General features: G+C 48.2%; 1 protein-coding gene and 1 long non-coding RNA gene across 2 annotated transcripts in view; both read left to right on the top strand.

Moving 5' to 3' along the window:
* The window catches only part of GLIS1 (GLIS family zinc finger 1), a 280,911-nt gene that overhangs the window by 85,138 nt on the left and 172,294 nt on the right, over positions 1-23,479 (top strand). The gene's annotated exons all lie outside the window — the stretch shown is intronic.
* Positions 14,419-17,013, top strand: LOC132542544 (uncharacterized). The gene is made up of 2 exons (XR_009553545.1): positions 14,419-14,532; positions 16,794-17,013. It is a non-coding gene; the product is annotated as an uncharacterized LOC132542544 (long non-coding RNA).

The raw sequence follows: 23,479 nt of genomic DNA, 5'->3' as shown, positions 1-23,479 counted from the left end.
TGACCCCCCCCCCCCAATTTTGCTACCAGAGTTATCTCTGGGGCACAATCACTGGGGCTCAGTGGTTGCACAATGATTTTACCACTCCTGATGGTCATTTGTTTCCTCTTCTTTGATAGAAGGTAAGAGACAGGGAGCGAGAAAGGAAGGGGGGGGGAGATACAGCTCTGCTCCACCATTTGTGAAGTCCCCCCCCCCCAACTATAGGTTGGGCCTACGACCTTGAACCCAGCTCTTCATGCATGGTCACTTGTGTGGTCTACCTACTGCCCAGCCCCCCCCACTTTTTTTTTTTTTTTTTGCTAATTAATGAGTGAGGAAAAGGAGCTTTGGAATTGGAAAGGTCTGAGTTTGAATTTCTGCTCAATTTCAGACAGTTTTGAAAGCCTGGGAAAGCCGTATCCCACCTTCCTAAACTTCAGATTCTCTTCATTTGTAAGAATCTTTGAAGACAACGACATGATACATACATAAAGTACATTTCAGTTTATATAGATACTCAACTAATACACACCCATTTTGCACAGCAATCAGGAAATTCATCTGCTTAGCACTCAAAAAACATTCCTGATGGAAGGACTTCAGAGTATTCCTGACTGTTCGTTAAGCTAGAGAACTCTAGTTCTAAGGGTTTTTTTTTTTTTTTTCTCACCAGGTTGGGGGACCTGGTGCCTGCATGATGAATCTTCTGCTCTTAGCAGCTGTTCCCACCCCTTCATTACTTTTCTTTGAAAGCACAGAGAGAAATTGAGGGGGGCAGGTAGATAGAGAGGAAGAGAGAAAGACAGACACAAGGCACCTGTAGCACCATGTTACCTCTTGTAAAGCTTCGCTCCTGCAAGTGGAGACCTTGCAAGAGGGGACTTGAACCCAAGTCTTTGTGCATGGCAGTGTGTGGGCTTGAGCACCCAGCCTCAAGGCTGTATTTTTATTCAGTACAACCCCAAATTACTTTTGGTAAATTACACTCCATTCTGGCACGTGCAGTGCTAGGGATCAAATCAGGAACCACAGTTATGCAAAGCTTGTGCTTCCCTGCTGATTTGTCTCCCTGCCCATTGGACAGTTTTGATTATCTTTATTTATTAGATAGGGACAGCCAGAAATCAAGATGGAAGGGGGAAGTAGAGAAGGAGTGTGAGAGCAAGAGCGAGAGAGAGACCTGCAGCCTTGCTTTACCACCACTTATAAAACTTTCCCCGTACAGGTGGGGACTGGGGGCTCAAACCTGGGTCCTTGCACATTCTAACATGTGTGCTCAACCAGGTGCACCACCACCCAGCCCCCTGCAGTTCTTATATTGAATGTCCTCTGGTCTTTTGGAGTTGCCCCTGCAGAGCCTGGTTCTTGGTGAAGCCTCAGTTGTCTGGTGAGCCTTCTCTTGTCCAGGAACCACATGCTGGGCCTGTTAACGCTGGCTTTCCCCTGCTTTCCCCTGCACGGAAAGCAGGCTCCCTAAGTGCCTTTCAGAATGCAGGGCCTGGGCAGAGCCTGCTCCTTAGGTGGGGTGTGGGGAGTGGGGAGTTTTTACTTGGCTATTTGAATCATTGTGTGCCCTTAGCTTCCTCCTTCAGAACTCTCTCTTGGGGGTCGGGCAGTAGCACAGTGGGTTAAGTGCACGTGGCGCAAAGTGCAAGGACCGGCCTAAGGATCCGGGTTTGAGTCCCCGGCTACCCACCTGCAGGGGAGTCGCTTGACAGGTAGTGAAGTAGGTCTGCAGGTGTCTATCTTTCTCTCCCCCTCTGTGTCTCCCCCCCCTTTTCTCTCTGTTCTATCCAACAACGAATGACATCAACAACAACAATAATAATCACAACAAGGCTACAACAACAAGGGCAACAAAAGGGGAAAAAAAAGAACCCTCTCTCTCTCTCTCTCTCTCTTTCTCTCTCCCTTCCCCCCCCTCCTTTAAAAACACCCTCTACTGCTGTGACAGGTTTCTACCTTCCTGTTCTTCTCTGAATTAATTTTTAAACATCTTACTAATAGCTCTGTTACCTTAGCTAATTCACAGTCCACTCTTTCATCACTCCACCCCCAGAAAAACTTGATAGCTTCCCAGATCATTGATTCTTTTCCTGATTTGTGTCCATGTGCAAGACTTAGGCATAGTTTGAGACCCAGGAGGAGCCTCAGAGTCGGAGCGCCTGCCTTCTGGATGTGAGGCCTGTGTTCAGTCCCTGCCCCACATGGAAGCACCATAGACAGCTCCAGGGATGGACTGGGTGGAGCTCCACGGATGGTGGAGCAGTCTGTGTGTCTCTCTGAGTCCTGCACTCAAAAGGTATCTCTCAGTTGTGTATTGGGGAGCCACTCACTTTGTTCCTAGCACTTCATGAAAGTAGTTTGAATTGGGGCATAGAGATGACATTTTTAATACTTTCAGAGGACCAGGCAGTGACTCACATGGTTGAGTGAACATTACCACGTGCTAAGTCCCAGGTTTAACCCTGGCTAGCTCATGGATGTGCTTGCAGGAGAAGCTTCATGAGTGGTGCAGCAGTGCTGCAATATCTCTTCTTTTAAAGAAACATTTTTTGTTTATTTATTTATTATTGGATAGAGACAGAGAAAGAGGGAGAGGGAGAGAGACAGAGAGACACCCACAGCTCTCCTTCATTACTCCTGAAGCTTTCCCCCTGTAGGTGGGGACCAGGGGCTTGAACCTGGGTCGTTGTGCACTGTAATGTGTATGCTTAACCAGATGTGCCACTGCCTGCCCTCCCCCAGTATGTCTCTCTCTCCTCCTCTTTCTCTCTCTGTGTCTATCATTCTTTATCTAAAGACAAGAAAAGGGGTTCGGGCAGTGGCACACCTGGTTAAGTGCACACATTACAGCATGCAAGGACCCGAGTTCAAGCAAGTCCCTGGTCCCCACCTGCAGGGGGAAGCTTTGTGAGTGGTGAAGTAGAGGCTGCAGGTGTCTCTCTGTCTCCTTCTTTCTCTATCTCTTCCCTCTAAATTTCTATCTCTAATAAATAAATAAATAAATAAATCATAATGGAAAAGAAAAAGAATGGCTGCTGGGAACCATGGGGTCATGCAGACACTGAGTCCCAACAATATCACTGTTGACAGGGAAAACAGAAGCATTAAGATCTGTCTTCATGGGCCACCTTGTCTCACAGTGAAGGTCCCATAGTGTTCCTTTGCCTGGACATCTCTTGATAAACATATGTTCTGCTGCTGGATGCCAAGGTTGTCTCATGCCTTGCACTCATTGTTGCCAGTAATGTGATAGCTGTCTTCATTTAATAGCCCTCAGTTGTCCAGGCCGTGTACCACACTGGGTGCAGGAGGGCAGGTAGACAGGGCCCGCTGGAAGATTCGGTCAGAGAACACATGTTGTGTGTGTGCAGGACTGGACCACAGTCTGCGGGATCCCTGCTGGGGTTTACACGGAAGCTGGACCTCTGTGTGGAGGCCTCCAAGGCTCTGCATGTTGCAACTTGAACTCCACCACGAGGCCTGACATCTGTCTCTTTGGAGTCCCATCAGGTTAGTGTCTGTGGGACAGGATGGGTGGTGTCTTCCTCTTCGAGAGCTGCTGAGGTATGGCAAACATCACTTTTCATGAAGTGCTTCCATGTCCTTGAAGCCAGAGCAGAGAAGAATTGAGCAAGATCCATGCCTGCTGTAGGTATCTAAGAGGACATGTCAAGAAGTTTGAAGACTCAGAGAAAGGGGCATCAGATCGGTGCTTAGGAGGAATGGCCGAACACGTGGGGGTTTTACTGCACAAAGCAGCCTCGTTACTTCATTAGGAAACCTCACGTCACCCAGTTTATCCCATGTCTCTTTGGCCTGACTCTGTGACTCGGGGAGCCAGCTCCTCTTGCTGGGGAGGCCTGCTGAGTTCTTCTTGGCTAGAGCCGGCTGAAGATTGAATCCAGAGCATGATCCTCTTCAGAATGGGAATCCTGCCTGGGCTGTGGCTGCTGAACCACTTTTGTTTTATGCTCTGGGTCACTTCGGTAACAGCAGATAAAAAGCCAGACCAATAATCTCCATGTGTTGTCAAGGAGGCCGTGGAACGTCAAGTGTCTGCTGCTGGGCCAGCAGAAGCGCACTGGTGGGAGGCTAGTTGCACACACTGCGCTGGGATGGAGACCTTTTAATATAAAGAGGGGGGGCTGGGAGATGGCTCATCGGATAAAGTGCGCACACCTTTCTATGCTCAAGCACCCACTTTTGCACCCCCTGCCCACCCCTAGACACCACGTGAGAGTACTGGCATGGGGGAAGAAGCTTCACTGCTGGGATGTCTTCCTCTTTCTGTCTCTCTCCCTCTAGCTAATAAAATTTAAAAAAAAAAAATGGGTGGATGGATCTGGCAGGAGTGAGTGCCAGTGATAGAACCCTGGGAGCTGAGTAAATAAATGCAAATCAAGCAAAGAAAATATCCCTGCCTTTGGACATAACATTTGTTCAGTTCCAGCAGCAAATTGTCCAGGCCAGGCCAGGCTCCTGCTGAATGCTGAGTGCTGAGTGCAGGGTCATGGGAGGAGTTAGATCTAGTCTCTGACTTAGAGGCATCCCTGTCTCCCAGGGACAGATACAGCCCAGGTACTGACCATCTGGGAGGGGCTGACAGGGAAGGGAGCTTGAATCCTGGACATCCTGCCTGCTCTTTGGGTCGAGTGGACTGGGTTTTGTCTGATTATTCTCCAGATACTTCTAGCACCTAACAGGCTGCCTGGCACTGAGTATCTGCTCAGTAAACAGCTGTGAAATGAACGCTTAGCCTAGCTGGAGTCAGGTGACCACCCAGCCTGATCTGGTAGAAAAGAAACCTTTTCCTCTGTCTTTTCTTTCCCCCTTTCTCCCATCTATCCACCTGTGTTTGGTAATTGTATGTGCAGATGGGGCTCCTCAGGGCTGCCCCCCGCCCCCCGTCCCCCGTCAGAGGGAGTGGAGCAGGGGAAATGGCTCTGAGCAAGGAAGGGCCTGTTTTAGTGGAAGTCTGTCTGGCAGAATGTCCAGGCTGAGTTCTGGCTCTCTCCTTGACCAGCTCACTTTCCTGTCCCATGCCTCAGTTTCCCTACCTACATCACGAGATACCTCAGGGGTTGTGAAGAGGATCAAAGGAGACACTGGGAGAGAGGGAGTAGCTTGTGAAATGTAGTGGGCCCTCCACCAAGGGAGGTGTGTAGAGGGGACCTGGGCCCAGTCCCACTGGCTAACACACACACACACACACACACACACACACACACACACACACACACACACACACACACACACGGTGAACAGGTGCAGCTTAACATCCTTCAGTCAAAGGGTAGATCCCCAAATGAAGAATGCTCCAATCCACAGTGCCAGAGGTCCTGAAGCTGAGAAAGAAGCCTTAGCGAGCAGAGTTTAGCCTGTGGAGTGACACTTGCTCTCTGAACAGCCTGAACAGAGGGCCCTGTTGGAAAGAGGCCTTGGAAAGCAACTGTGTTTCTTCAAGGACAGCAGACACCGCTGCAGGTGCTTCAGTCTGGAGGATGTGTGAGAAGAGGTTTTGAGGCCTGGCCTGGGGGTTGGGGGTGAGAACAGGTTGTGGGACCAGACCAGAGACCACAGCGCCCGCATGAAGGCAGAACTCCACTCCCACCTGTCGAGATGTCCTGGGGGTGTTTGTATTCCTCTGCAGTGAGGGAGCAGTGAGGTCTCCCCAAGAGCTGTGGGAGCAGCAAGTAGATGGTAGTGGCGATGCAAAAGCAAGGGACAGAAAGGTGCTTTTGACCACCAGGGAGCCTGCACTTCAGGAGGGTGGGGCAGCTTGTGGGCTGCTGATGGCGTGAGTTCTGGTGTGGGTGGGATAGGCAGGTGCTCCTGGGCTGTGGGGGTAGAACTGGGGCCGGCAGACACAAGTGCAGGCCTCCCTCCCTGAGTGACTGAGTTCCTCCAGGGGTGGGAATCTCACCACCCGATGGGAGTGGAGGTCTGTCCCCCAGTTCTCGGCTCCCCATGCCTCCCAATGGTCCTGGCTGTGTGCTCTGCTGGCACAGCCTGGCTAAGACCATAGGATAGGCAGCTTGTCCTCCTGTTGTGCCCCTGCATGGAGTGGCCTTTCATAGGGGCCTCATGACCAAGTGGATCCAGTCCTTGCATCCCATCTTCTGTGTTGCATTTGTCCTCCTGTCCCTCCTGCTGTAGCACTTTCTGGGGCTGCCCTAGAACAGGGACACACAGGGGTGAAGGTGTGAAGGAGCCCTGGGTGGGGGGAAAACCTGGAAGCCTGTGCCATTGGACCCTGACAAGCCAGCACCTTCTCTAGGCCTGCTTGAATCAGAAAGTCTTCAGGTACCCTTAGTGGCCCAGGAATGCAGCCATGTCCTCTCAGCTACTCCCCCCCCCCCATTATTTTTCAAGCAGTTCTCAGCCACCCACCTGTCTCCCCAGGGCTGTCTCTCCAGTGCTCTTTCCACAATGGAATAGCTTGGCCAGGGGCCTGACTGCCGCCCCCCCCCCCCCCCCAGCTTCTGCTTTGCAAATGTTTCCTTCCTTTTCCTGGCCTCCCCCTTCCAGACACCTTCTTGGGGATCAGCTCCCCGGCAGTCTGGGGCACGCCTAGCACCCCCAGTGTGCCCAGACTTGTGCTTGCATCAGCACAAACCACTCTGCACCCTTCAGAGAGCAGTATCATCAGAAGCCCTGAACCCTTCCTCCTGCCTCCAGCACTTGGCCTCACTTCCTCTCATTTACTGAATACCCAGCCTCTTGGTGGCTGCCCTCAGTGGGTCCTTGTCTCTCAGGAGGAGAAGCAGGTGACTGATCATGAGGTGATGGTAGAGGCCTGTTTGCCCATGACTTCCTTGCCAGGACACAGCACAGCAGTGAGTGGAGACCAGGGCTTGTGATGCATTCAGGGGGAGTGAAGTCCTCTCTCTCTCTCTCTCTGTGTATAGGCATGGCAATCTGGACCTTGGGAACTCTCTGGGGGAGCTCCTAGAGGAGACCGACATCAATGGCCCTCCTTGATGAAGTCCTCCCTGATTTCCCCTGGCCTTAGTAGCCTGTTCTTTGACCTAGAGCCTATAATCACTGTTACATTGCTTTTAAGAATTCTTCTCCTTCTCCTTCTCCTTCTCCTTCTCCTTCTCTTTCTCTTTCTCTTTCTCCTTCTCCTCCTCCTCCTTCTCCTTCTCCTCCTTCTCCTTCTCCTCCTTCTCCTTCTCTTCCTCCTCCTCCTCCTTCTCCTCCTTTTCCTCCTTCTTCCTTCTCCTTCTTCCTTCTTACTCTTCTTCTCCTCCTCCTCTCCTTCCTTCCTTCCTTCCTCCCTTCCTTCCTTCCTTCCTTCCTTCCTTCCTTCCTTTCTCCTTTCCCCCTCCCCTGGAATTCAGCTTTTCAGTTTTTTCCCCCAGACCTCTCAGTCACACTACCATGAAAGTTTTATTTATTTATTTTTTTGAGGCCAGGACCCGTGCTGAACATCTTGCATGTGTATTTGTGATTGGATTCATGTGTTCAATAAGACTTTATGCCACCTATCATGTTAGTCCTGGGCAGATAAATTCCAAAGGCCCTGTCCTCTCTTCAAGCTGCTTTTGTCTTCAGGACCAAGTATATAATAACAATACAGGATAATGAAGATTTTCAAAAGCCCAATAGTGGAGCCAAGAGCTACCTCATTGGGTACAACATGTGCCCTGCCATTGCAGGGCCCAGGTTTGAGTCCTGACACCACAAAGGAGTGAGTGCCATGGCACTGAGAGGAACTCTGGTACTATGATCTCTCTATCCATCTCTCTCTGATTGAAAAAGCTGACCCAGGATCTGTGAAGTTGTACTTGTGCGAGGCCCCAGCTTTGCAAAGGGGGTGGGGTGGGGAAAGTCAGACGAAGGACATAGCAGATGCCCTAGATTTGAGCTGGGTTCTGAGGGATCAAGAGGAGTTTGCCAAGCAGCCGGCAGCAAATAGCAGAGGAGGCGGTGGGAGCAGCAACAGCCTCCCACCAGAGTGTCCTCCATATGGGGGCCAGTAAACACGGAGGTGGGGAGTGGGGTGGTGGCCAGCTAGCTAGACACATGGCCAAGACCCCAAAGCTTGGTGACTTAATGTCACCCAACATCTCACTAGATCTAAAAGCCTTATGGCCCAGAAATCTGGGGTGAAACTTTCCTAGGTGATGCTTCTCCTTGTGGCACTGACTGAGGTGACAGTTGGCAGCTGCTCTGATGTGTGTCCAGGAGAGACTAACTGGATCTCAGCTGGACCCTTTTTCTCTTCCTGAGTCCTGTCTCCAGCAGGAAAGTCAAACTTCTCATGTGTCCATTCAGATCTTCAGGAGACTGAGCAGGAAGCTGCCACTCAGGACGGCAGGCTCAGGTCCAGCCCAGCCTTGCTTCCATCTTGCACTCCCGTCAAGGCCATTCTCACAGGCCCACCTCTTAATAGGAGGATGAAGGCTTTGCTGCTCTTTCTAAGCCAAGTGCTATCCCACCCTGCCATACCCCACCACCTCTCCAAGTGAGATCTGAGTTCCTGTAGTGTCCAGTGGGAGGTGGCATTTCAGAGAAGCTTCATTACAGCCACTTTGTGAAGCGCTGCATCTGACCCACAGACTTAACTGCTAACCGAGGACGCGCACATGTCAGCATTCGTTGAGCTCACGGGGAGTATGAAGCACACCTGCTGCCTTCAGTGCCTGAGCACACATGGCTGGTGCTCTCCCAACACATACCAAGGGTCTGGGAATTAACCCACAACTGGCAAACAAGTTTCCTCCGGCCCAGCAAGTCACCTTATGTTGAGGGGGATTCTGAGCTTAGCAGCAAAGAGGTGGTGTGACCTGCTAGTGATGTCTACTTTGTCCCAGGCATGAAGTAAGGGGACCCAGGCAGTGCCACTGTCCCAAAGCTGGCTGATTCTGGTGTTCTCTGTCCCCTTACTCTGTCCTGGACTATTTCCTTTTTTTTTTTTGCCTCTACGGTTATCACTGGGGCTTGGTGCAAGCACTACAAATCCACTGTTCCTGGTGGTCATTTTTTTTTTTTTCATTTTATTGGATATGACAGAGAGAAATTGAGAGGAGGGGGAGAGAGAAAGAGAGACACTGCAGACCTGCTTCACTGCTTGTGAAGTGTCCCTCCTGCAGGTGGGGAGTTGGGGGCTCAAACTTGGATCCTTGCATGGGTCCTTGCCTTTTAACTGTGTGCATTTAACTGAGTGTGCCACTGCCCCCTGAACTATTTCTATTATGAGGTAGGAACCCTTCACTAGTTGAGTGTAGACTAGTAGCCCCAAAGGGTCAGTAGATTTGCATAGATATGTCCCTTTGGAAGCCTATTGTCCTGACGCTGCCCCTTATCTCACTGCCACACTGTGGTCTTCCAGCCCAGTGGCACATGCCGAGGGTTCTAAGTCAACAGCACACTGGACGGTCCTCTGCCAGTTGGCACCTGAGCCAGGCGGACACCCAGCTCTGCAAGAACCGCACCAGCCTTTATCAGCCCACACCCCAATCCTTAACTTCACCATCTCCCCCGGCCCCCTCCGACCTCTTTCCCAGCCATGGAAGGTTTAATTGTTGCAAATGGAATCCGTGTTCTACAGAAGTTCAATAAATCTGCAGCCTGTCTTCCTGGTAATCAATCACAGATTGCAAATCGCACGAGGAGTAGTCTATAAGATATGTTCTTCATGTCTAGCATGTTGGGTTATTTTCATGTCTTGTGGTTTGAATTTGGCCACTGTCATTTTAGAGGAATTTCCTGCCATCTGCGTTCAATTGAATTTTCTCACAGATTTGTGCTTGCTTGTAAATACTAGGGGCTGGCAGAAAGGAGAGCTTTGTTCTTGGTGACATTTCAGAAATCTATTAATGCAGCCTCGCAGGCTAATCTGCAGCTTGGCTGGGAGGGAGGCGTGAGGTGGAGGGAAGGTGTGGGTCCCAAATGGCATGGAGGCTTCTTCTGGCTCTGGCTGGGCTCAGCTCCAGGTGGAGTGGGCGGGGCTCCCAGATTAGGGTCCTTGTTCCCCCAGCCTTTCCTGCCCACACCCATGCTTGTGCTCATTCTGAGGTGTGCATACGTACTCCCAGCCACTCCTCCTTTCCTCATTTGCTGGGGCCCAAGGGGACTGTCAAACCAAGAGCCAATCTCTGTCTTTGTCCCCTTCCCTTGAAGCAGCCAGATCCCAGCACTCATGTTCAGACCACATCTCTGCAGATGGAGAGAGGCTTCTGCACATGGGACTAGGGGCCCAGTGCTCAGCGCAGGCCCCAGCTCTGCTGTAATGTGCTCTATGACCTCAGACCTCTCCCTCCCAGGGCCTCCATTTCTTCTAGTGCCAAACAGAATGTCGAGCCCCACCACAGCGGATCTTCCAAGGATGAAGTGGTGTGTGGTTCAGCAGATGGTGGTTCTGATCCCAGCCATCTTTTACTGCCGGCTTGCTGCATGCCAGAGTCTCTGCTGGGCGTGGGAAGCAAAAGAATGAATGAGAGAGATGTGTGTATTTGACACTCAGCGTAGGAACCGGTGGTCATGGAGGTGGGACACTCCGTGAGGTAGGGTGGGGGAACGTTGGAAGGTGTCTTTGTGACACACTCATTTCTGCCGTGACAACAATGAAAATGATGATCCTGTGTAGCTGGAGATGTTCAGAGCGCTGTGCCTGGTTGTAACTTAGGGGGCTTCATAATGACCACAGGAGGTGGGTACTTTGATCTTCTGCTCATTTTATTTTACAGATGGGAAACTGAGGCACTGGAGAGGCCATGTGGATGTTTCACCCAGTGTTTCATACCCAGCATGTAGTAGGCTGTCTTTGCCAACATATGTAAAGGATAGAAGTGTATGGAATACATCTCCTAATAGGGATATGAGGTACTGAAGGGTGAAGCAGTGTTTGGCAAACTTAAGGGTGCATAAGGAGCACTTAAAGAGTGCAGATTCCTGGGCCGGGCCGGGTGGTGGTGCGCCTGGTTGAACATGCACATGAACATCATGAGGACCCCTCTTATAGGGGGGAAGCTTCATGAGTGGTGAAGCGGTGTCTCTCTCCTTTTCTATCTCCTCCTTCCCTTTCAATTTTTCTCTCTATTAAAAGTAAATGAAAAAGAGAAAGAAAGGAAGGAAAGGCCAAGTGGTGGCACACTTGGTTAAGCACTCATATTACAGAGTGCAAGGGCCTACTTTCAAGCCCCTGGTTCCCACCCACAGGGGAGAAGCTTCATGAGTGGTGAAGCAGGGCTGCAGGTCTCTCTCTCTCCCTCTCTAGCTTCCCCTCCCCTCTTAGTTTATTTTTGTCTCTGTCTAATAATAAATAAAAGTTAAAAGAAGGAAGGAAGGAAGGAGGGAAAAATGGCTGCCAGGAGCAAAGGATTCATCCTACAGGTATCGAACATCAGCGATGATTCTGTTGGCAATAAAATGACGAATACAAAAATAAAAATAAAAATAAAAAACCCTGCAGAGTTCTGTCCCACCTTGGGTAGGGGGCAGATAAGAGGTGGGAGGATTGATGAAAATCGCCTGGATAATTGCTGTAGGAGTGCTGGTTGGTCATTTCCAGTATTTCCTTTTCTGGGTGTTGAGGACAGCCTCCCTGCTCTGCAGCCTCTGGGATGTGGGTGGGACACCTCTCACCTGTATCAGGCAGCAGCCCAGGATGCAGCCCTTCCTCTGCTGAGCCACGTCCCTCCCCACATCAGCTCTTCATACCATTACACCCACAGTTACACGTCAGCCTCTGATCCCTTCGGATGACGCCTGGCTTCATTTTCTCCTTTGGAGCACCCCGCCCCATGGTTGTGTAGCATTTCACCAATGTTCCCATCTTGAGCCTGAACTGGGCTTTCACATCCACCCCTGCGCTGAAGCTGCTGTTCCAGTGTGAGCCTGGTCCATCTGCTCAGGGGCAGCTTTGACCATCCTCACTCCCTTCTGACTGACCCTGCTCCCCGGATCTCCCCACCCCCTCTTTCTTGTCCTGAGTCTGGTTTCTCTCACTGACCTTTCCCTCTGTTAGTGACTCATCAGGCTGTGGCTTTGAAGCTGATCCTTTAGTTGGCGACTCTCAAATCTACATGCCCAGCCTGACCCTCCCTCTGACGTTCAGATGCCATCCTTACATCTCTTTGGATGTCCAGGCAGTGCCAGGACTCAGTGAGACTGGAACCCAGCAGGGGCAAGGAGGTGGGGAAGGGGAGGGGTCATGCTATCCATCTCTCTCTGCCCAGCCCTGCAGCTCCATCAGCTCCATCCCCTGTGGGCCTGGTGCCTAAGCTGTTGGTGTTTGTCTTCTCACCAGGATGTCCATGTCTCAGCCCCAGACCAGGTGGAATGAGGACCCCCCTCCTCCTACCCTGTGACCGGGACAGCGATACTTTGGCTGGGAGCCCTTCCATGAAAACTAAACCCAGTGGCCTCACCTCACCTGTTCACTAGAATCTGGTCCTCTTCTTTCAGTGCCTCTGCTGGGAGGGCTTGACCAGGGAGACACAGCCAGCCAGATGGGGGGGGGGGGCGGGGCATGGCAAGGATGCAGGTCTCTCCCTGTCATGACCTGGGTCACAGCTGGGCTTTGGGTCACACCCCCTTTCAGCAGGGCTGTCTGCCTCACCCTGCTCCACTATCTCTGCTTATGAACAGTGTCTCCCTGGACAGAACATCTGCAGGCACACCTGTGCCGACTGGCGGGAAGCAGGGCTCTCACAAGGGAGTCGGGAAGATAGCCGGTGACAGGGAGGAGGGAAAAAGGAGAAGGCCAAGAGGCTAGGCGGAGTGAGGTGGAGAAAGATTTCCCCCTACTGAGCAAGTCAGAAATTCAGAGATGCAGAGACAGACTGAAAGGCAGAGCAGAGAAACATCTTCAAAGAGACATGTAGAGATAGTGCAGGGAGAACAGAGACGTGAGATTGGGTGGGTGGGCTCTGGGCCCTGAAGCATGCTGTTGACAGGCACTTCTGTGGGGGTATCATAAAACAATAAGGGTCTGGGTTGTGGACATTCTGGGGATAGAACAGCAAACTGTCTATGAGGGGAGGAACCAAAAAGGGGAGGTCTGAGTCTTACCCATCCTTCCTCATTCGATGGGCTCCAACCACATAGCCCTGCCTATAATCCAACATTTACAAAGCTCCCATAGGATTCAGGCCTCAGGTCCACAGCTGCCAACCCCCACTCCTTGGCCTCTTGCAGCCTTGGTGATGCTCAGATGCTCAGAGCCCCCAGTTGCTTCCTGTATGAACTCTGACCTGGGCATTTCCCTGTGAACCCTAGCAGGGCTTTGTCCATGGTAGGTGCATAATCCGGATCTACTGAAAGGTGGACACAGAAGACAGCAGTGAGAGCCCCAGGGAGTCTCATTGTGTTAAACGATTCTTGTCCCCTCCTATCTTTTGTGTCCCATTCTCCCAGCCACCCTCCAGGACTTGCTTGCTGCTTTGTTATCCCCTTCCTGAGTGAGGAAGTGGAAACCAGCCAGGAGGTATGGACAAGATGGTCATACTCCTTACTCCTTTTTGGTGGCCTTTCCTTTTTTTTTTTGTCACCCTAAGGCTAGCCCCATAGTCTGGGTTCCTTTGTGACACTGTGGATCTCTGCTGAACTTAATATTACTGTGCAGTGAGAGTGAGAGTGTGTGTGGGGGCTATGGGTAGAAGGAGAAACCATAGTACTGCTCAGCTCTGGTGTATGTGGTCCTGGATGTTGAACTTGGGATCTCGGGTTTGCAAGTCCTGTGCTATCTCGCCAGCCTGGTTGTTGACCCAAGAGGCTTGTGTTATGCAGCAATCAGGGCTGACACCCAGGATAACCTCCCTCTTGAACCATAGAAAACATGTGGAAGATATCATTGAGGACTCATGTGTTTATCAATAACCTTCACCAAGCTTGGAGCTTAATCTGTTCCTGACCTGGCTGGGCACTGTGATTCAGAGATGAGTCAGACACTCTCCCAGCTCTTGGGGCTCACGGTCACACAGCCTGGGGAAGATACAACAGACCATCTCATCCCAGTCTTCAGTTGTCCCTTTCACCCTCTTTCCAGGTCAGCACTGGCCTGAGTGTCCTGCAATAGGAGCGGAACCTGGGGGGCGGTGTGGGGACACTCAGCCCAGGATCTCAGATCCAGAATTCCCTGCACCCCTGAAATCCCAGAGTTGCCTGCTCTAAGCAGCTGGTTTCTACCAGGACCAGCAGCTCTTGTCTGTATTCCCAGCACAAAGCTGGCACAAGAGGGGGCAGAGGGCCCAGCATCAGATTTGATGGTTTCTTCACATGCTACCAATGATGCATAAAATCCACACTGCAGCCCCACTTTACAGATGAAGACACTGAGATCACCGAGCTACAGACTGGCACATAGGAGATCTAGATGCCTGCTGGTGTAACTTGCAGTCCTGCCTTGCCCCTTCTCCAGCTGCTCCATTTGAGTGAACTGTCGGTACTTTCTCACCAGGCTTCTCTAAGGGACTAACTCTGGCCTCATTCACCCACCCAGGGCCTCATGCACCCCCCCCCCCAAGCCAGCTAGTCATCCAATGGAGAGAGGACAGCAGTACCAAGTGCCAGCTGGCCCATCCCATCCTACTGGAAGTAGGGACCACAGGGACTTGGGTTCCAGTTTGGGTTAGGTTTGCGTATACCTCTTGCTTAGATTTTCAGAGCCACAGTGCTGGGCAAAGGCTTTTGGAAAGCATGTGGTTAATTTTGTGTTTTTGCTTAGGCAGGACTGGGAGTGGAAGCCCTTATTAGTATCAGTTTGGAAAAAAAATACTCAGGCATTCACGGCCAACTGCTTAATAGTTTTCATTGAATTAATCTTAAAATGAGAACCTTGTTTCCCTGACTTAATAGTCGAAAACGACTTCCACATTCAGCCCAGTAACGGCCTGGGTTACAGGCTCTCCGCAAACAATGTGCACATTAGAGGCAGCCTTCTGCCCATATGTGGATGAATAATTTTGTGCAAACTATTTATTATAAGCACACGATACACTTAAATGTTTCATTTTTTTTAAAAAAATTTTTTACTGTCGTGGTGACAGATCTAGCCCAGAACCGGACTGTTAAAAAGGATGCTGTGTCTTTCAGGCTGTGAAAAAAAAACGGACTAATATTTGAGAAACACCGTAGGGCTGAAAGGAAATTGTTAAGTCATTTGGCCCAGTGTCCAGGGCTCTCTGGCTAGCATGCAGTGCTGGGAGAGGGTACTGAAGGGGCTTCATAGGGGCTACACTAATTAGGCCAGTGCCAGCCGCAAAGAAGCCTGAGGCTAGAGAGATTGGGCTGGTGGGTGAATGGGGCAGGTTAAGAGGCATGTCTTACGTGCTTGTTCAGCCATCTCTCTTTTATCCGGTTTTATTCAGATAGAATTGACATATATATTCATATTGAATATACTATATATATATATATATAGCATATGATAGTATGAGGCACACAGTATAAAGAATTGATATATGTATAAAATTATTGTCACAGTTACTTTAATATCATCACTTCATAGTTGCAACTTTTCCTCTTGCGATCAGAACTTTTTTTTTTTTTTGCCTCCAGGGTTATTGCTGGGGCTCAGTGCCTGCACTGTGAATCCACTGCCATTTTCCCCATTTTGTTGCCCTTGTTGTTGTTGTTATTGTTATTGCTGATGTGTTGTTGGATAGGACAGATAGAAATCGAGACAAGATGGGAAGACAGAGAGGGGGAGAGAAATCTAGACACCTGCAGACCTGCTTCACTGCTTATGACCCCCACCCTGCAAGTGGAGAACAGGGGGCTCCAACTGGGATCCTTACGCTGGTTCCTGTGCTTCACGCCATGTGCGTTTAACCTGGTGCACCACTGCCTGGCCCCCAGAACTTTTTTTTTCTTTTTTTTTAAATTTATTTTCCCTTTTGTTGCCCCCCTTATTTTTTATTGTTGTAGTTATTATTGCTGTTGTTATTGATGTTGTTGTTGTTAGATAAGACAGAGAGAAATGGAGAGAGGAGGGGAAGATGGGGAGAGAAAAATAGACACCTGCAGACCTGCTTCACCACATATGAAGCGACTCCCCTGCAGGTGGGGAGCTGGGAGCTAGAACTGGGATCCTTATTCTGGTCCTTGCACCACGAGCGCTTAACCCACTGTGCTACCACCTGACTCTCACATTTTTTTTAATTGACATCAAGGTCATCATTGGGGCTCAGTGTCTGCACAGTGAATCCACTGAACCTGGTAGCCATTTTTTTCTTCCTTTTTTCCCCTTTCATTTTATAGAACAGAGAGAAATTAAGAGGGGAGAGATAGAGAGGGAGAGAGAAAAAGAGATACATGCAGCATTACTTCATTCCTCGTGAAGCTTACCTATGCACCTGGGTCTTTGTATGTGAACCTGGGTCTTTGTATATGAACCTGGGTCTTTGTACATGACTTGAACCTGGGTCTTGAACCTGGGTCTTTGTATGTGGCTTGAACCTGGGTCTTTATATGTGGCTTGAACCTGGGTCTTGAACCTGGGTCTTTGTATGTGGCTTGAACCTGGGTCTTTGTACATGGTCATGTGTGCATTCTACCAGGTGTGCCACTGCCTGGCCCTGAATTTTTTTTTTTTAAACCAGAGCATCATTCAACTCTGGTTTGTGGTAGTAGGGATTGAACCTGGACCTTGTAGCTTCAGGCATGAAAATCTTTTGCATAACTATTCTGTCTCCTAGACCCCTGTGGAGAATTTTTAAGATCTACTCACATAACAGCTTTCAAATACTCAGTACAGTATTGTTAACTGTGGTTACCCTGAGGACATATTTATCTTATAACTGAAACATCTATCTCTTCGTTCAGTAATTATTTATTGGAAATTTACCTTGTTCCAGATGCTGAAAAAGATGGAGAAGTTAACATTTGTTTCATCCTGGCTCTGACAGAGCTCTCCATCATTCATTCATCTGTGCCCCATGAGGTGAATGGCGGTGCTATGATTCCAGTGCTTTCTTCCTGGAATGTGGTCCTTTTCTGGATAGTCAGCCCTTTGTGCCTCTGGGCTCTACATGTTTAGATTCAGCCAACTGTGGAATAAACAAAAACTCAGTACTTTATTTTTTATTCTATATATTGTTATTAGTAGTACAAGATTGCAAGATTACAATGTATAATTCCACACCATACCCACCACCAAAATTCTGTATCCCAACCCTCCCACCTCCCAGAGATAGTGACCACAGTTCTCACAAGTCTTTTTTAAAAAATTTATTTATTTATTAATGAGAAGCATAGGAGGAGAGAGAAAGAGCCAGACATCACTCTGGTGCATGTGCTGCCAGGGATTGAACACGGGACCTCATGCTTGAGAGTCTGATGCTTTGTTCACTGCGCCACCTCCCGGACCACATCCCTTACTTTCTTTCTTTTTTTTTTTTTTTAATTTTATTTATAAAAAGGAAACATTGACTAAACCATAGGATAAGAGGGGTACAACTCCACACAATTCCAACCGCCAGAACTCTGTATCCCATCCCCTTCCTTGATAGCTTTTTTTAAAAAATTTATTTCTTTATTGGCATATTGGTGTATTGCACCAAAGTAAAAGACTCTGGGGTGGGTGGGTGGGGAGAATACAGGTCCATGAAAGATGATAAATGACATAGTGGGGGTTGTATTGTTAAATGGGAAACTGGGGAATGTTATGCATGTACAAACTATTGTATTTACTGTTGAATGTAAAACATTATTTTCCCAATAAAGTTCTCACAAGTCTTAGAAAGTTTGCTTGCTTCTGTTTTTTTTTTTAATTAGACCTAACATAGACCTAACCTGAAGTGTCTGTACTCAACATACAAAGATCTTTTCCCTCCTCCCTGTTCCATAAACAAGAGTGTAACAGTGATTTGTGTAGCATTTACACTGTACTAGGTACTATAAGTAATCTAGAGATGGCACAAAGTAGGTGAAAAAATGTGCAGCTACTACACTTCATTTATTTTATTATCTTTTTTTTTCGAGCACTGCTCAGCTCTGGTTTATGGTGGTGTTGGGGATTGAACCTGGGACCTCAGAGCCTCAGGCATGAGAATCTTTTACATAACCATGATGCTATTGCTATCTCCCCAGTCCTTACTACACTACTTTATAAAAAGTGGTGAACATCCTTGAGCTTTGCTTTGTGTGGTGGGGAGGTCCTGGAACTAGCCCCCCACAGGAACTGAGAGATGACTGTTTAATTTTAACTGTGTGACTGAATCAACACCATTAACTCATCTATCAGTCACTGTCTTCTTTGGTCCATTGACATGCCCACCTCAACTCCCTTCCTCCTTTCATCATCACTTCCATACTTAGAGAAAGATACATTTACCTGTGCACTCTGTCCTACTTGGTTTCCTGCCTCCAGTCTGCAGGCAGTCATTTTACTGAATTATATCCCTGCTCTTTAATTGTTTTTTTATTCATTTGTTTATTTTGTCATTTATTTTAGCTACGTGGGCTATCACTTTGATTGGGTACTTGCATACCAAGAGTGACTCCACCACTCTTGGTGGCCATTTTTCCTTTCTTTTTACTATAGAGACAGAGAAATCGGGACAGAAAGGGAGAGAGAAAGACAGATACCTCCAGCGCTGCTTCATTGCTTATGCAGCCCCCTTCCCCTGCAGGTGGGAATTGGGGACTTGAACCTGGGTCCTCATGCATGGTAATTGTGCCCAGAAGTTCGAGTCCCAGTCTCACGCAAAGAAGACCAGAATCACATGCAACAGCAAGAGCCTTTATTATCAAGCTTAAGCGTGGGCCGCCGACACCCTTCCAAGCAAAGGGAGAGTCTGCGACCCTGATCACTTCTCATCCCACTTTTTTATAGTTATCACAGGGTGGGCACAGGTGGAAACATCCACATGAAACAAGGATCAGTTGGCCTTGAGCCAACAGCTGCTCTCAATATTTGGGGCCCCCCTCCAACCCCACAGTAATGTGTGTCATCTGCCAGGTATACTACCACTTGCCCTTCCCCACCACTATTTAGTTTTTGTTATATTTTTTAAAATTATTTTTATTTGTTTATTTGTTTTATTGTTGTAGTTATTATTATTGTTGCCATTGTTGTTGGCTAGGACAGAGAGAAATGGAGAGAGATGGGGGAAGACAGAGAGAGGGAGAGAAAGACAGACACCTGCAGACCTGCTTCACTGCTTGTGAAGCGACTCCCCTGCAGGTGCAGAGACAGGGCTCAAACCAGGATCCTTACACCAGTCCTTGTGCTTTGCACCACCTGTGCTTAACCCGCTGCGCTACAGCCCAACTCCCTGTTATATTTTTTAATGATGTGGTACCAAGGACACACACCTGTATGTTTTCACTACTCTCAGGCCAGTTTTCATAAATATTTGTTTAGGTAGAGATTGTGACGTGAGACACCTCAGCACCACTCCACTACCTACAGAGCTGCCTGGATGCTGTCAGTGGTGTTCGCATGCAGTGCCAAGGCTTGAACCCTGGGTCGCGCCAGCGGTGAGGCACATACTCTGCCAAGTGAGCTATCTTCCAGTCCCTGGTTAGACATCTGATTAAAGTAAATCATTTATTTATTTATTCATTTATTTACTTATTTTACCAGAACACGGCTCAACTCTGGCTTATGGTTTAGGGATTGAACCTGGGACTTTGGAGCTTCAGGCATGAGAATCTGTTTGCATAATCATTATGCTATCTCCTCCACCCTCTGAAGTGAATTTTCATATGGAAAAGTACTTACATCATAAGAGTTCAAAGAATATCACAATTTGAATATAAATTTGAGACCAATAAAAAAATTCCAAGAAATGGGATTTTGGAGCAGGGGAGATAGCTCACCAGGTGAGCCCAGCAACAGCATATTCAGAAGCAAGCAAGGCCAGTCAGCGGTGCTGGAAGCCGGGCCACCTGAGGGAGCAGGGCCGGGGAGGAGGCGTGAGCAGGGTTTTGGAGGATGGTGTGATATTCCAGGTCCTTTTTTTTTTTTTTTTTTGTAAATAAATAAATAACTGGTGTGGGTTCTCCTGTCTAATTTCTCTCTCACAATACTGTGGCTCAGTGCCTACAAGAGGACTCCACCACTCCATGTGGCCACTCTTTCTTTTTCATTTGATAGGATAGAGAGAAATTGAGAGGAAAGTGAAAGAGAAAGACAAAGGAGAGGGGGGGAGAGTAAGTGCGTGAGAGGGACCTGTGACATTGCTTCACTGTTCATGAAGCTTCCCTCCTGCATGTGGGCACTGGGGGGTTTGAACCTGGATCTTTGTGCATGGCAGCATGTGCACTCTACCGGGTGTGCCACTGTCCAGCCTCAAATGCACTACTTCTGAAACTTGACCATGCTGTCTTATAGTGAGGGCTTCTCTGTTCCCACTGGTGGTAACATTCTGACTTGTGTCCAGTGTTTGGTCGCTAGACATAGTAGTTCTGTGAAGGGGTGTGTGCGTGTGTGTGAGTGGAACTCTGAGCACTGGTATTTAGGCAGGTTCAGGTGTGATGTAATATCGTCTGTTTTCTGAAGCTCCCCTAAGTGTTGGCGTCATCTAAACTGCCATAAGCAGGGTCACAGAGCCCCTGTTGCCCAGCATTCTAGCTGCCATTCAGGGCTACCTGTCTTTTCAATTTTAGCCATTCTGGTGACTATGGGTTTGTCTTACTGAGGTTCTGGCTTGTGTCATTCTAGCTGCCATTCAGGGCTACCTGTCTTTTCAATTTTAGCCATTCTGGTGACTATGGGTTTGTCTTACTGAGGTTCTGGCTTGTGTTTTTCTGATAACTAACCATACTAAGCACCACTCCATAGACTTTTCTTCAACTGTTGAGTAATTTTCTGTGATGCTTTTAATTTTTATTAATATATATATTTATAATATATGTTTATGTATAGATCTTCATTCTGTACATAAGTCCTCCGCTAGGCAGCTGTCCTGAAAATTATTTTCCCACTCTTGAGTTGTCCTATACCCCTCTTTTTTTTGTAGTACCTTTTAACTAGTAGGAGAGTTAGATTTTATATTGATCAATTATTGAATAGAGGCAGAAAGAAATAGAGAGGAGCGGGGGAGATAGAGAGGGACAGAGAAAGAGACATCCCTGCAGCCCTATCTCACTACCCATGAAGCTTTTCCCCCTGCAGGTGAGGACCAGGGGCTCAAAACCAGGTCCTTGCACATTGTAATGTGTGCACTCAACCAGATGCGCCACAGCCTGGCCCAAAACTTAATTTTAAAATGGTTTTTATTAATACTGATTATTATGGTTCGTGCTTCTTATGTCTTAAGAAAGCTTTGCCTCCCTCAAATTGTATTGTCTTTTCTCTTTTTTTCCCTTAAAGTTTGGTTGTCTTACACCTCATATTTAGAACTTTAATCTGTCTGGATTTGATTTTTGTGTGTGGCATGGGTCAAGTTTCCTTCTCTTTGTAATAACAGAAATCCTTTTAAACCAGCAGCTTTTATTGAACATGCTGTCTACATTCCCCTGTCATAAATCAGCTGAGTGGGTGGATCTGTTTCTGAATTCTCTATTCTGTTCAGCTGGTCTGTTTATTTTGGTGCCAATTTCACAGTTTTAATTTCTGTAGTTTTACACGAAGGCTTACTATCTGTGAGTGAAAGTTCTTTGACTTTGTCAGGGCTCGCTTGGCTATTCTTGGCAGTTTGAGCCTCAGTATACATTTCAGAGTCAGCTTGCTAGTTTTCACAGTGATAAGAACCTGCTGGGATTTTTTTTTTTTTCTTCTTCTTCATTTTATTTAGGTTTCACTGACTCTCACGGTAAACCGGGAATTTCCAGATCCACATTTGGGATCTCTTCACCCATGAATATGGCATGTCCCACAATTCCTTTAGCGCTTCTTTCGTCTCTCTTAACAGTATTTTGTGATTTTTCTCTGTAATGGTCTCAACATTTTAGGCTAGATTTATTCCTATCTGCTATATATATATTATCAAAAATGACATTTAAGACTTTTTTTCTATTCTGTTTCTTGCACATAGACATGCAGCTGAGTTTGGAATCTCCCACCTGTGTGGACTAGCCTTGTTGAAGTCACTTGTTAACATTAACGCGTTATTATTCATGTTAATAATAGTATTTCCAGATTTGGGGTATCTGATAGTCTTCTGTGAAAAGCAGTTTTCTTTTCTGTATTTCATGACAGAGAGGGAGAGAAAGAGGGCCCCAGCTGGGGGAGTAGCTTGTCAAGACCACACCTGTGTGCATAGCAGACTCTGAACTAGAACCCAGGTCCCAGCCTGAGGTCCTTTGGGACTCCACCCATTCATTGTGTCTTGTTCAGGTGACCTCAACTACAGGGTTGCCAGGAGGACAGGATCTTCAGGGAGCCCCCTGGTGTACCCTTAGCCATAATGGGCCATTTCCTGTTGCTCTGAAGGTTTATTCCCAAGGCTTGCTGGGGCAAAGGTAAAACTTTACAGAGCTTCTGGAAAGGAGAAACCTGCATGTAAATCAGGTTTATGGGCTAGATAATAAAGTGTCTACCTCATCTGATACTTTATTCCTCAGTCCTCTTGATTCCTTCCATACGAAGGCCTCTTGCCTTTGGGCCGTGGCTGCTCTCAGCGGTTTTACTTGCTTACTCACAGAGACTTGAGTCTTCTTCTCCCTCTGAGAAGGACTCAGATCTCGGAGGACTCACATGCAGTCTGGGCCTCAGATTGAATTTACCCTTGGTCTTTTGGTAGTGGTTGAGCACATTTCTTTGTCCTGTATTTTCTGAGACCCTATGCTTCTAAAAACCCCTTCTGTTTCATTAGTTTAATCCCCCCTGCTTAACACTATTCTATTTACATAACCACTTCGTTCTATATAACCGCTGTTAACAAGCACCACCCTCCCTCCAGGGCATTGGTGGTTCAGTGATAGGATTCTCGCCTGCTCCGCCCCCTCTCCTTGTCACACCCTGATTTTCACCAGTCACTTTTCTCTCCACCCTCTCTGCGTCGCATCCTGTTCCCACCCTACTGGGCTAGTATATTTATAAGGACAAGATTGTTTGTAGTTTTAGTCTAGCTTAGCTTGGTGTAGATTGCGCTGCGTCCTGTATGAATAAAGAGATATTGCGTACAACCCAGCCATGAGTCCCGGGTCGTCTGTTACCTGCCCGTGAAGCCAGCCTGGCGAAAACAACACTATTGTCTGCCAGGCCTGTGCTGGGCACCTGGGACAGAGACCTTCTAGGTTAGGATGGGACACAGATTCAGTACAAGAGCAAGTTCAGGAAGCTGAGAGGGCCAAGGCAGCAGCCAAAGTGGGCTGGTGACGAGTCAGGGAAGGCTTCTCAGAGGAGATGACATCTAGCCTGAGTCAGGAAAGCTTAACTAGAGCTACAGTTGTGGGGGGAAGGCAGAGGAAATGGTGTGTAGAAACATGAGAAAAGATGGAGGTTAGTTTGTGTAAGAGTGGAGAGACTGTGGTCTGGGAAGTGGTGCAGTGGATAAGGCATTGGGCTTTTAAGCATGAAGTCCTGAGTTTGATCCCCAACAGTGAAAGTACCAGAGTGATGTCTGGTTCTTTCTCCTCCTGTCTTTCTCAT

This window comes from Erinaceus europaeus, chromosome 13, assembly GCF_950295315.1.
Source record: "Erinaceus europaeus chromosome 13, mEriEur2.1, whole genome shotgun sequence".
NCBI lineage: Eukaryota > Metazoa > Chordata > Mammalia > Eulipotyphla > Erinaceidae > Erinaceus > Erinaceus europaeus.
Note: the sequence above shows the minus strand (reverse complement) of the source record. Positions and strands in the feature narration are given on the sequence as shown.